Genomic DNA, 10,300 nt, shown 5'->3' on the forward strand with positions numbered 1-10,300 from the left:
TTTCATATGCAACCAGGGCGGACCCTGCTTAGCTAAGGGGAGAAGTCATGCTTGCAACCACAAGACCAGCTCTCCTCTCCGGAGGTCTGTGCATGCCCTCTCTTCTCCTGCTGCTGTTGCTGCCCTGCAACTGGGATCCAGAGGCAGCTTGCCTCTGAGGCTGGAGGTGGCCCACAGCTACCAAACTAGTAGCCAGTGATCGGCCTGGCCTCCGCGGATTTGATTATGCCCATGCAAGGCAAGGGGCGACAGAGAGACAATTGAACACGTCCTTTTGAACCGTAAATGAATGGCGAAACATGCAAATTTCCCCACGGCTATTACTGTTCCCCCTTCACTCTGAAGGATATATGGACAACATCTTGCTTGCAGGACATAAACGCTGAAACAACTTTCAAGTGGGCCAAGTTTTGTGTGGTGGCCCAGCAAGATTAGATGTGATCTGAACGTATCCGATTACGGGGATTAAGAGGTTTTAGGTCACTGCATTGTTTAATCAACCGCTGTATCTTAAGCCGTGGCGAAGAGACTGTATTTACCTGGATCCAAGACGAGGTTCCCCCCACCCCGAGTTCTTTGAAACCAGGAGCTTGCCTTAAATCCAGAGTCCTGTTCCTTTCGAGTATGTGCAGGTATAATCTGGATTTAACCTCGACTGTTTAAGGGGGGTCCTCTAAAATTCAGAACGGTCTTCGATTCAGGTCAAGGAGGTATATGGTTTGAACACATGGTTGGGAGAGTTTATAACGTTTGTATTTATTTGCTTGGTTCCTCTGGCCATTGACCAAAACGAAGACTGAGCGAGGGCTTCGGGTTCCTCCGCCGAGAGGCACAAAAATGGAGCTTTCGGGAACTAGAGGGTGCTGTGCTTCGTTGGGCACCCCCCCGGCTCGTTCGGACCAGCCGACGAGGATGGCTTGCGGGGACTTTTCTCTCCGGAGGAAAACCTTCAGAAATGTGATCTCGCTCTCTGCTGACTCAAGGGGCGCAGTTCACCCCCATTCCCTACCGCCTCGTAATCCAGACCGGAACCCCCCCCCCCGAAATCCTTGCAGCTCCGGGGAACCTTCAGAAATGTGATCTCGCTCTCTGCTGACTCAAGGGGCGCAGTTCACCCCCATTCCCTACCGCCTTGTAATCCAGACCGGAAACCCCCCCCCCAAATCCTTGCAGCTCCGGGGAACCTTCAGAAATGTGATCTCGCTCTCTGCTGACTCAAGGGGAGCAATTCACCCCCATTCCCTACCGCCTCGTAGTCCAGACCGGAACCCCCCCCGAAATCCTTGCAGCTCCGGGGCACCTTCAGAAATGTGATCTCGCTCTCTGCTGACTCAAGGGGTGCAATAATTCACCCCCATTCCCTACCGCCTCGTAGTCCAGACCGGAACCCCCCCCCCGAAATCCTTGCAGCTCCGGGGAACCTTCAGAAATGTGATCTTGCTCTCTGCTGACTCAAGGGGTGCAATAATTCACCCCCATTCCCTACCGCCTCGTAGTCCAGACCGGAACCCCCCCGAAATCCTTGCAGCTCCGGGGCACCTTCAGAAATGTGATCTCGCTCTCTGCTGACTCAAGGGGTGCAATAATTCACCCCCATTCCCTACCGCCTCGTAGTCCAGACCGGAACCCCCCCCCGAAGTCCTTGCAGCTCCGGGGAACCTTCAGAAATGTGATCTTGCTCTCTGCTGACTCAAGGGGTGCAATAATTCACCCCCATTCCCTACCGCCTCGTAGTCCAGACTGGAACCCCCCCGAAATCCTTGCAGCTCTGGAGAACCTTCAGAAATGTGATCTCGCTCTCTGCTGACTCAAGGGGCGCAGTTCACCCCCATTCCCTACCGCCTCGTAATCCAGACCGGAACCCCCCCCTTGCAGCTTCGCCCAAGGGATCCGTCCTGGCCTTGTGGGTTGCAATGCCGGCCAACTGGTTCCTCATCCCTTATCTAAATTGGAACTCGGGATTAGATAATGCGGCTCAAACCCTTGCTTAATCTGTCTTAGCCAGGTCCCCCACCCACCCCGGCTGGCAAACAGTGTGTATATGTGTGTGTGTGGGGGGGGGGGAGTTAGCCCAGGCAAACCTCCCACCTGAGAAATATGCCACAATCAAGAGTTGGCATCACTTCAAAAGCAGGGCGCGGCCCCACTCCTCTTCGCTGTTTGATGTGCGCTCAAGAGGGCAGATATGGGCCGGGCGCCAAGAGGGCGGAGAGGAGGGGAAGCAGAAACAGCTCTGGCTGGGGGGGGTGTCAAGAGATCATCATGCCCTCTTCCTTTCCTTGCTCCTCGGGTCTGCTTTACCCCATCTGTGGGGGGGGGGGGATGATGATGCTTAGCTTGCAGCAGGGAGGGGGCCTCCCAAGGCTCCCAAATTACTTAAGTACACCTCTGCCCCTCATTTATTATTATTAATTATTATTATTATTATTATTACATTTATATCCCGCTCTTCCTCCAAGGAGCCCAGAGCGGTGTACGACACACTTGGGTTTCTCTTTCACAACAACCCTGTGAAGTAGGCGAGGCTGAGAGAGAAGTGACTGGCCCGGAGTCACCCAGCTAGTTTCATGGCTGAAGGGGGATTTGAACTCGGGTCTCCCCGGTCCTAGTCCAGAACTCTAACCGGAGGCATGGAAACCAAGTCCTGCTGCGAGGAAGGAGGTGGGTGTGTGTCGCCTGGAGAAGAGGAGACCAAGAGGGGAGAGATGAGAGCTGTCGTCAAATATCTGAAGGGCTCTCATGGAGGAGGAGGAGGAGGAGGAGGAGGAGGAGGAGACGTATGATTCTCCGCGGCTAGAACCAAGAGGTTGGAAGGATGAGGAAGATGATCCCGGCTAGACCTCAGAAGGGATTTTTCTGAGCGTAAGAGCCGTTGGACCGTGGAACCACTTGCCTCATGCGAGCCAGCGTGGTGTAGTGGTGAGAGTGCTGGACTAGGACCGGGGAGACCCGAGTTCAAATCCCCATTCAGCCATTAAAAAAACTAGCTGGGTGACTCTGGGCCAGTCGCTTCGCTCTCAGCCTAGCCTACTTCACAGGGTTGTTGTGAAAGAGAAACTCAAGTATGTAGTACACCGCTCTGGGCTCCTTGGAGGAAGAGCGGGATATAAATGTAAAATAAATAAATAAATAAATATAATAATGATAATAATAAAGGTTTTCTAAGAGGGGCGGGACAGGCGAGGGATGTCATAAGAGCCGAGGGAGACTCCTTGGAGAAGCCGCTGCCAGTCTGTGTAGACAATACTGAAGTGGATGGACCAAGGGTGGGACTCCGCTTCCTATGTTCCCTTGTAGAAGATTCCTGCTCCGAGCAGGGGATGATGGACTAGACTCCCATCCTATCTGGGGTCCCCTCCACCCCTCAAAAGTCCTCTGGTTCTGAAAAGGCCATGGGCCATTGGCTGATTAGTCGATCGTTTTAAAACATAAGCTGCCCCCAAAATTATTGTACATTCACGGACAGGGTGGACATCCAATTAAAGACATCAAGAGGCAAGGAAAGCCAGTTGTCCACTTGCTCGGAGGCTTAGGGTGGGCAGCAGGCCAGGCAGTGTCGCCCGCCAGGCTTTTTCCCCTTTAGCTCTGAGCCGGCAGCCTGACGCTGCCGGCAGGGAAGTGGGTGAAGGTGACCCTCTGGGACCGGGGTCAGGAAAAGTTTAATACCGCAGTCAAATACTTCCTCACGCAGGACAAAGGGTCAACCATTGCTGTGGAAAGATACCAAGAAGCAGGAGGAGGAGGAGGAGGAGGAGGAGATGCGACATACCTTTCAAATAGTTTCTTCAAGTTTGTTTGGTCTGTCCCTGGACAAGGAAATAGAGAGATAAGCCATAATCAACACCCCAAAACCAAACAGTAACTTCTGAGAGCCTAGAGATTGGGGGGGGGAGCGATACCCATTATTGAACAAAACAAGAGAAAGAGACTTTAAAAAAAAAAAGAAGAAGAAATGTTTTCTTCTTTTTGGAAAGAGTCGCTGCTTTTTCAAGACAGGTGGCTGCAAGAACGCCCTCGCAGCAGGCCCTGGTTTGATTAACCCCTTCAAAAACCCTTTGGTCAACCCAAAAGGGGTCCCCTAGCACCCCAAATCTATTTTTAAAATTTAACATATTTTTATACCGGCCAAAAATTTAATGTCTCTGGGCGGTTTACAACAAGAACAATCTACTGATGGAAAGGTTTTTTTTTTTTTAGTATCTTGAATGCACACGCCTACAGTGGCATGCTGGTCTTGGGGGTAGCAAGCATGCATTGCCCCCTTGGCTAAGCAGGGCCCAGCCTGGTTTGCATTTGGATGGGAGACTACATGTGTGAGCATTGGAAGATATTCCCCGCGCTGGGAAGAGCACCTGCATGTTTGCCTGCAGAAGGTTCCCAGTTCCCTCCCTGGCAGCATCTCCAAGATAGGGCTGGCAGAGAGACTCCTGCCTGCTACCTTGGAGGAGCCGCTGCCAGCCTGGGTGGACAATACTGAGCCAGGTGGACCAAGGGTCTGACTCAGTATATGGCAGCTTCCTATGTTCCTAACCTGCCGTAGGCCAGCACCGTATTCGGAGAGGACGGGAGCTCTGTGTTGGGGGTACCAGGGTAGCCAAGCAGAAAGGGTGGAGTCCTTGCAGGGTGGCCGCCATGAATTCATTGCTTGCACCTTTTTTGCCCCCCAAGAACCCTGGCAGGGGACGGCTCAGGACCTCACAGAACATCCCCAGCCCCCTGGCCGTTCCGCAGTCCCCATTTCTCTCTGGGGGACGACATGAGAGTTCAAACGGGCACGGCATCCGTTCGGCTCGCCGTGCGTTTTGCTCTCCAACGTGCCCCCGCGAAGAAGGAGTGGGCAAAGGGTGGACCTCTCTGTTGCAGTGGCTTTATCTTCCTACTTATCGCGTCAACAGGAATAAACTCCTGTGTATGCCGAGGATTAACTAATCTGCGTTACGTGACCCCGGGGAAGGCACACAGGAAGCGGCTTCAGTCTGAATCAAAGGGTTGTCCACACTGGCTGGCAGCAGCTCCGGCTCCAGGATTTCAGGCGAGGAGGGGTTTCCCCGACTGCCTTTCCCAAGCTGACTGGGAGAGGCTTCAACCTGCACAAGGGTTGCCTGCTCCTCTGACTGAAGCCGTTAGGGACCCAGCAAGCTGCTCTCGACTTAAGTCAGACCGCTGGTGGTCGATCTAGCTCAGTATTGCTTACACAGGCTGGCTGACATCTAGTCTGCCTTTCATATGCAACCAGGGCGGACCCTGCTTAGCAAAGGGGACAAGGCATGCTGGCGACCACAAGACCAGCTCTCCTCTCCAAAAATGATGGATTCTAGGAGTCTCATAGGAACCTAGGAAGCTGCCATTTACTGAGTCAGACTATTGGTCTATCTAGCTCAGTATTGTCTTCACAGACTGGCAGCGGCTTCTCCAAGGTGGCAGGCGGGAGTCTCTCTCCCAGCCCTATCTCGTTGGAGATGCTGCCAGGGAGGGAACTGGGAGCCTAGTTGCTCTTCCCAGATTGGCTCCATCCCCTGAGGGGGAATCTCTTCCAGTGCTCACACTTCTAGCCTCCCTTTCATAGGCAACCAGGGCGGACCCTGCTTAGCTAAGGGCACAAGTCCTGCTTGCGACCACCAGACCAGCTTTCCTCTCCTAAAAAGATCTCAAGTACAGAGCCAGGAAAGATCTCAGGGAATATAGGGCGCTGCCATCTACTGAGTCAGACCCTTGGTCCACCTAGCTCAGGATTGTCTTCACAGACTGGCAGCGGCTTCTCCCAGGTTGCAGGCAGGAGTCTCTCTCCCAGCCCTGTCTCGTTGGAGATGCTGCCAGGGAGGGAACTGGGAACCTTCTGCAGGCGAGCAGGCAGGGGCTTCCTCCAGAGCAGCCTCATCCCTTTATAGGGGGAAATATCTTACAGGGCCCACATCACATGCAGTCTCCCATTCAAACGCCAACCAGGGTGGACCCTGCTTAACAGAGGGGCCGATTCGTGCTTGGCTACCACAAGACCAGCTCAGGACTCGATTCTACTTCAGTGCAAGCCAAAGGATGTTACATCAGAACAGCTGCCTTCTGCCGAGTCAGACCCTTGGGCCATCTAGCTCCCCGCCCTGGCAGCATCTCCAAGGAGAGAGGGCTGGGAGAGAGACTCCTGCCTGCAAGCTGGGAGAAGCCGCTGCCAGTCTGTGAAGACAATACTGAGCTAGGTGGACCAAGGGTCTGACTCAGTAGATGGCAGCTTCCTATATCCCCTAAGATCTTTCCTGGCTCTGTACTTGAGAACTTTTTAGGAGAGGAAAGCTGGCCTTGTGGTCGCAAGCATGCCTGGTCCCCTTAGCTAAGCAGGGTCTGCCCTGGTTTGCATTTGAATGGGAGACTAGAAGTGTGAGCACTGGAAGAGATTCCCCCTCAGGGGATGGAGCCGCTCTGGGAAGAGCTGAAGGTTCCCAGTTCCCTCCCTGGCAGCATCTCCAACGAGATAGGGCTGAGAGGAGAGATTCCTGCCTGCAACCTTGGAGAAGCCGCTGCCAGTCTGTGAAGACAATACTGAGCTATGCGGACCAAGGGTCTGACAGTATATGGCAGCTTCCTAACCGCTTCAGTCAGAGCTGGCAACCTTTCTGGAGAGAGCTCATCTGGCAGAAGCTGGTCCTTTCAGTACTGAGATCTGAGGCTGCTTTTAAAGAGTTTAACTTCCACCCTGAATTTGGCTCCAAAACCGACGTGAAGATTGTGCAATTGACACAATGCAGTACAGTATTTACCTGGATCTAAGACTCCGTTTCCCCACCAAACGCTTTTGTGCTAAAAAATCAGGGGGTCACCTTAAATTCAGAGTCCATCTTCCTCTTGGGTAGATAGGGGCACCACCTTTATCTCACCTCTGTTTTTTTAAGGGGCTCACTTGAAATTCGGAGTTGCCTTGCAATACCACTCTTGCAATTGACAGTCATATTGGTGCCTTGGAAAGAGCAAACTTGGCTCCCACTTTCCTAAGGGGACCTCCGTTTCGGATGACCCACCCCAGGCAAGCAAGCCGTGGGGCAGTTAAAGCGAGGAGGCGGCGTCAAGGGTGAAAGGGGGGGCCCCACTTCCCACATGCTTCGCTCAGCGGATTCCCGGCTGCTGACCCCTCCCCAGGGTGGACTTCGGCCTGGGGACCAAAATTCTCTCTGGACAGCCGAGGGGTTGATCTGGCTAATTGCGTTTGCTCGTCCGGAGATTAACCCCATGTTTGTCTGCTGCCCTGCAAATCGGTACCCCCTTAAAAACAGGGGGGGGGTCATCTATCCAAGGGTGACCCGTGGAATTTCTTGGATGGGTCCCTTATCCTCTTCGAAGTGGGCTGTATCCTGCACCCTCAGACCATGCCCTGCCGGGACCCCTCAGGGGATATATCACACTACTTGGGGCCTTCCGTGGGGCCGGTTAATACTCTCATTATAATCAAAGAGTCCTGAGAGTGAAGATTTGCTGAGCAAAGCGGCACCATGGTTGAAAGCGGCGAGTCTCTTTATTGTGCAGGGGGGAGAGCGACTGGCCGTCTCCGTCCCCAGCACAGCACCCCTCCAGGGGCTGCGGCTCGTGTCAAACTTAGGTTTCCGTTTTAGATTGTAAGAACTTTGGAGACAAGGAGCCACTTTGTTTTATTCATGATTCATTTATGTTTATGAGAATGTTTAAGGGATATTCTCGCCAAATACTTGGGCAAAAGATCCTAAAAGGAAAGCTGAAGCTCCATCATGAATGGGACTAGATTCCAGGATCCGTCCCAGGAGACACCGGCAGGCAGAAGAGCCCCCGGAGACCTCATGGAGGCCCTAAATAAAGCCGGACATACGATTCAGCTGGAGACCCCCATTTCGATTAAGACTCCTGGGCAGAGAACGTGGGTCAGAGTGACGGCCATCACCTTTGGGGCGAAGCCAAGTCGATGAAGCAAAGCACCAACCAGACAAAAGGAAGCCTGTCTATGTGCATATGCTCTCCTCATGAGGAGAGCTGGTCTGGTGGTCGCAAGCATGACTTGTCCCCCTTAGCTAAGCAGGGTCCACCCTGGTTGCACATGAAAGGGAGACTAGAAGTGTGAGCACTGCAAGAGATTCCCCCTCAGGGGATGATGGAGCCGCTCTGGGAAGAGCAGAAGGCTCCAAGTTCCCTCCCTGGCAGCATCTCCAACAAGATGGGGCTGGGAGAGAGACTCCTGCCTGCAACCTTGGAGAAGCCGCTGCCAGTCTGTGCAGACAATCCTGAGCTAGACGGACCAAGGGTCAGACTCAGTATACAGCAGCTTCCTCTGTGAACTGTACACAAGGCGTTTACGGAATAGCCTCCCTGGTGAGGAGGTTCTTTTAGATGCCAGGTAAAGAGTTTTTTGGTCCACCCAGGCCGTTCAAATTCAGGTTTTTTGATTGGAACGGTCTTCGCTTCTTGGAAGATGACCACTGCGTAGAAGCACTGCACAGACACTCTGTCCAGCTATCGCCTCTTTCAGCTGTTTTAAGACATCCCTTTTTAAATCTTTTGTTGTTTTTATTTGAGCTTTTTTAACTATCCCAGCGTTGTATAGGAGTTGCACTAATTTGCAGAATGGAATCATAAACCGATCAACAACAGGAATTGGTGAGAGGATGGGTGTGAAGAAGAGGCCGCGTATACCTCCACAACAACCATTCAACGCAAGGCCAGAGAAGCAATTAAAGATCGACCATTTATGGCAGAATAAAGAAATGGGTAACATTTCAACCTCCCTCCCATTAAAGGACAGATTTACGGCTCTGGAGCTGGACGATGATAAGTCACCGGACCAGGACAGAGAGCGCTCAGGAGGAGAGGCAAACTGGGACAAGGATTTCACCAACAGGTAAATCAAAAAATAAAAACGGAACCTTTAGATAAAAGCATTTTTCTTCAATTACTCTCTCGGCAGGCCTTTAGTATGGCAGAAATCTCATCAAAAGTTTGAGACCCTGTGCAAGATGGGCGATAAAATCAATGCCTTATGTGGTGTTATTGGCCAATTTTTAAAAGGGCAGCAGAACAAACCTAACCCGGGAAGTCAAATTAAATCCAACGGCTCAATAAATAATGATCACCATGTTAACTAACTCTCAAGGCAACAGCCCAAGATTTCTCATATCTTGCAGAGGAACCAGATATATCTTTTTATCATCCACAGAAATGTAAGCCAGAATCGTTGGGATAATTATAAAGAAGTGTCCAAATCTCTTATGTACTGGCTGCTGGAAGATATTTATGGTGAGAGTAGTTGTCTTATTTCCAAGTCCTGAAATTCCCGACCCACTATTACAACTTCACAAATGTCCTGGCAAGTTCGGCACTGTCCCCAAACAAAATGTTCAAGGACGCTCCTTGTTTGCCTTTGCTTCTGCAGACAACCCGACACACCTCTAGGAAAGATGCAACTAATTGTGCTAAAGGCTGGCATCTGCCCAACTCCATCAGGAGAGATTTGCGCTGTCAAATCCGATTTGATTCCTAACTAATTTTAAAATGAGTTTTTAAGCTGCTTTGTATTGTATTTTCTATTTTCTTTTCACATTTTTTGGTCTGTTAGGATTTACTGTGCCGTGTGTCTTTATGGTGTGTTTTAATCCTTTGTTGTGAACCGCCCAGAGAACAATTTGTTATCGGGCAGCTAACAAAGTTTATGATGATGATGATTACTTATTAGGGGTGTGCAATTTGGATTTTCTGTGTTTCGATTTGTAACCGAATCGAAACAGCCCCGATTCGATCTGGATCCGAATCTGACCCATCCGAATCACCCCAAATTCAATTCGGATCCGAATCGCGGCTGATCCAAATCGATTCGGGTTTTGGATCTGTCCTATTAATTTCCCCAGGTTCCCAGCTTTCATTTAAAAAAAAAACTAAGCTCTAGCCCTTATATTATATTATATTATATTATATTATATTATATTATACGTGAACTCCTGTCCAAAGTTAGTGTGCAAATTGGACCACCCCAAAGCAGGGAGTACAGGTCGCACGTGCCTGAAGCAGAACATGTGCAGAGCTGAAAATGTGTACACAGTATGCAGATCAGGCACCTGTGGACAGGGCCGGTGCAGGGAGGAGATTGCCCAGCACCTTCTTGACACAGGAATAAGCGTGTTACAAACACTTCTCTCTTTTCCTGCGGGAAATGCAGGAAGGGGCATCCCAGCGCAGCTGCAGCGCAGGCGAGGAGGAAGGCAACGCCAAGGGTTGTGCCTCTTTGGCTGACAGAGGTCGCACCAAGCCCTCTGCCTCTCAGAGGATGTAGAGGAAGGCCTCCGTGCCAGGGGGA

Source organism: Hemicordylus capensis, chromosome 12 (assembly GCF_027244095.1).
Source record: "Hemicordylus capensis ecotype Gifberg chromosome 12, rHemCap1.1.pri, whole genome shotgun sequence".
NCBI classification, from domain to species: Eukaryota; Metazoa; Chordata; class Lepidosauria; order Squamata; family Cordylidae; genus Hemicordylus; species Hemicordylus capensis.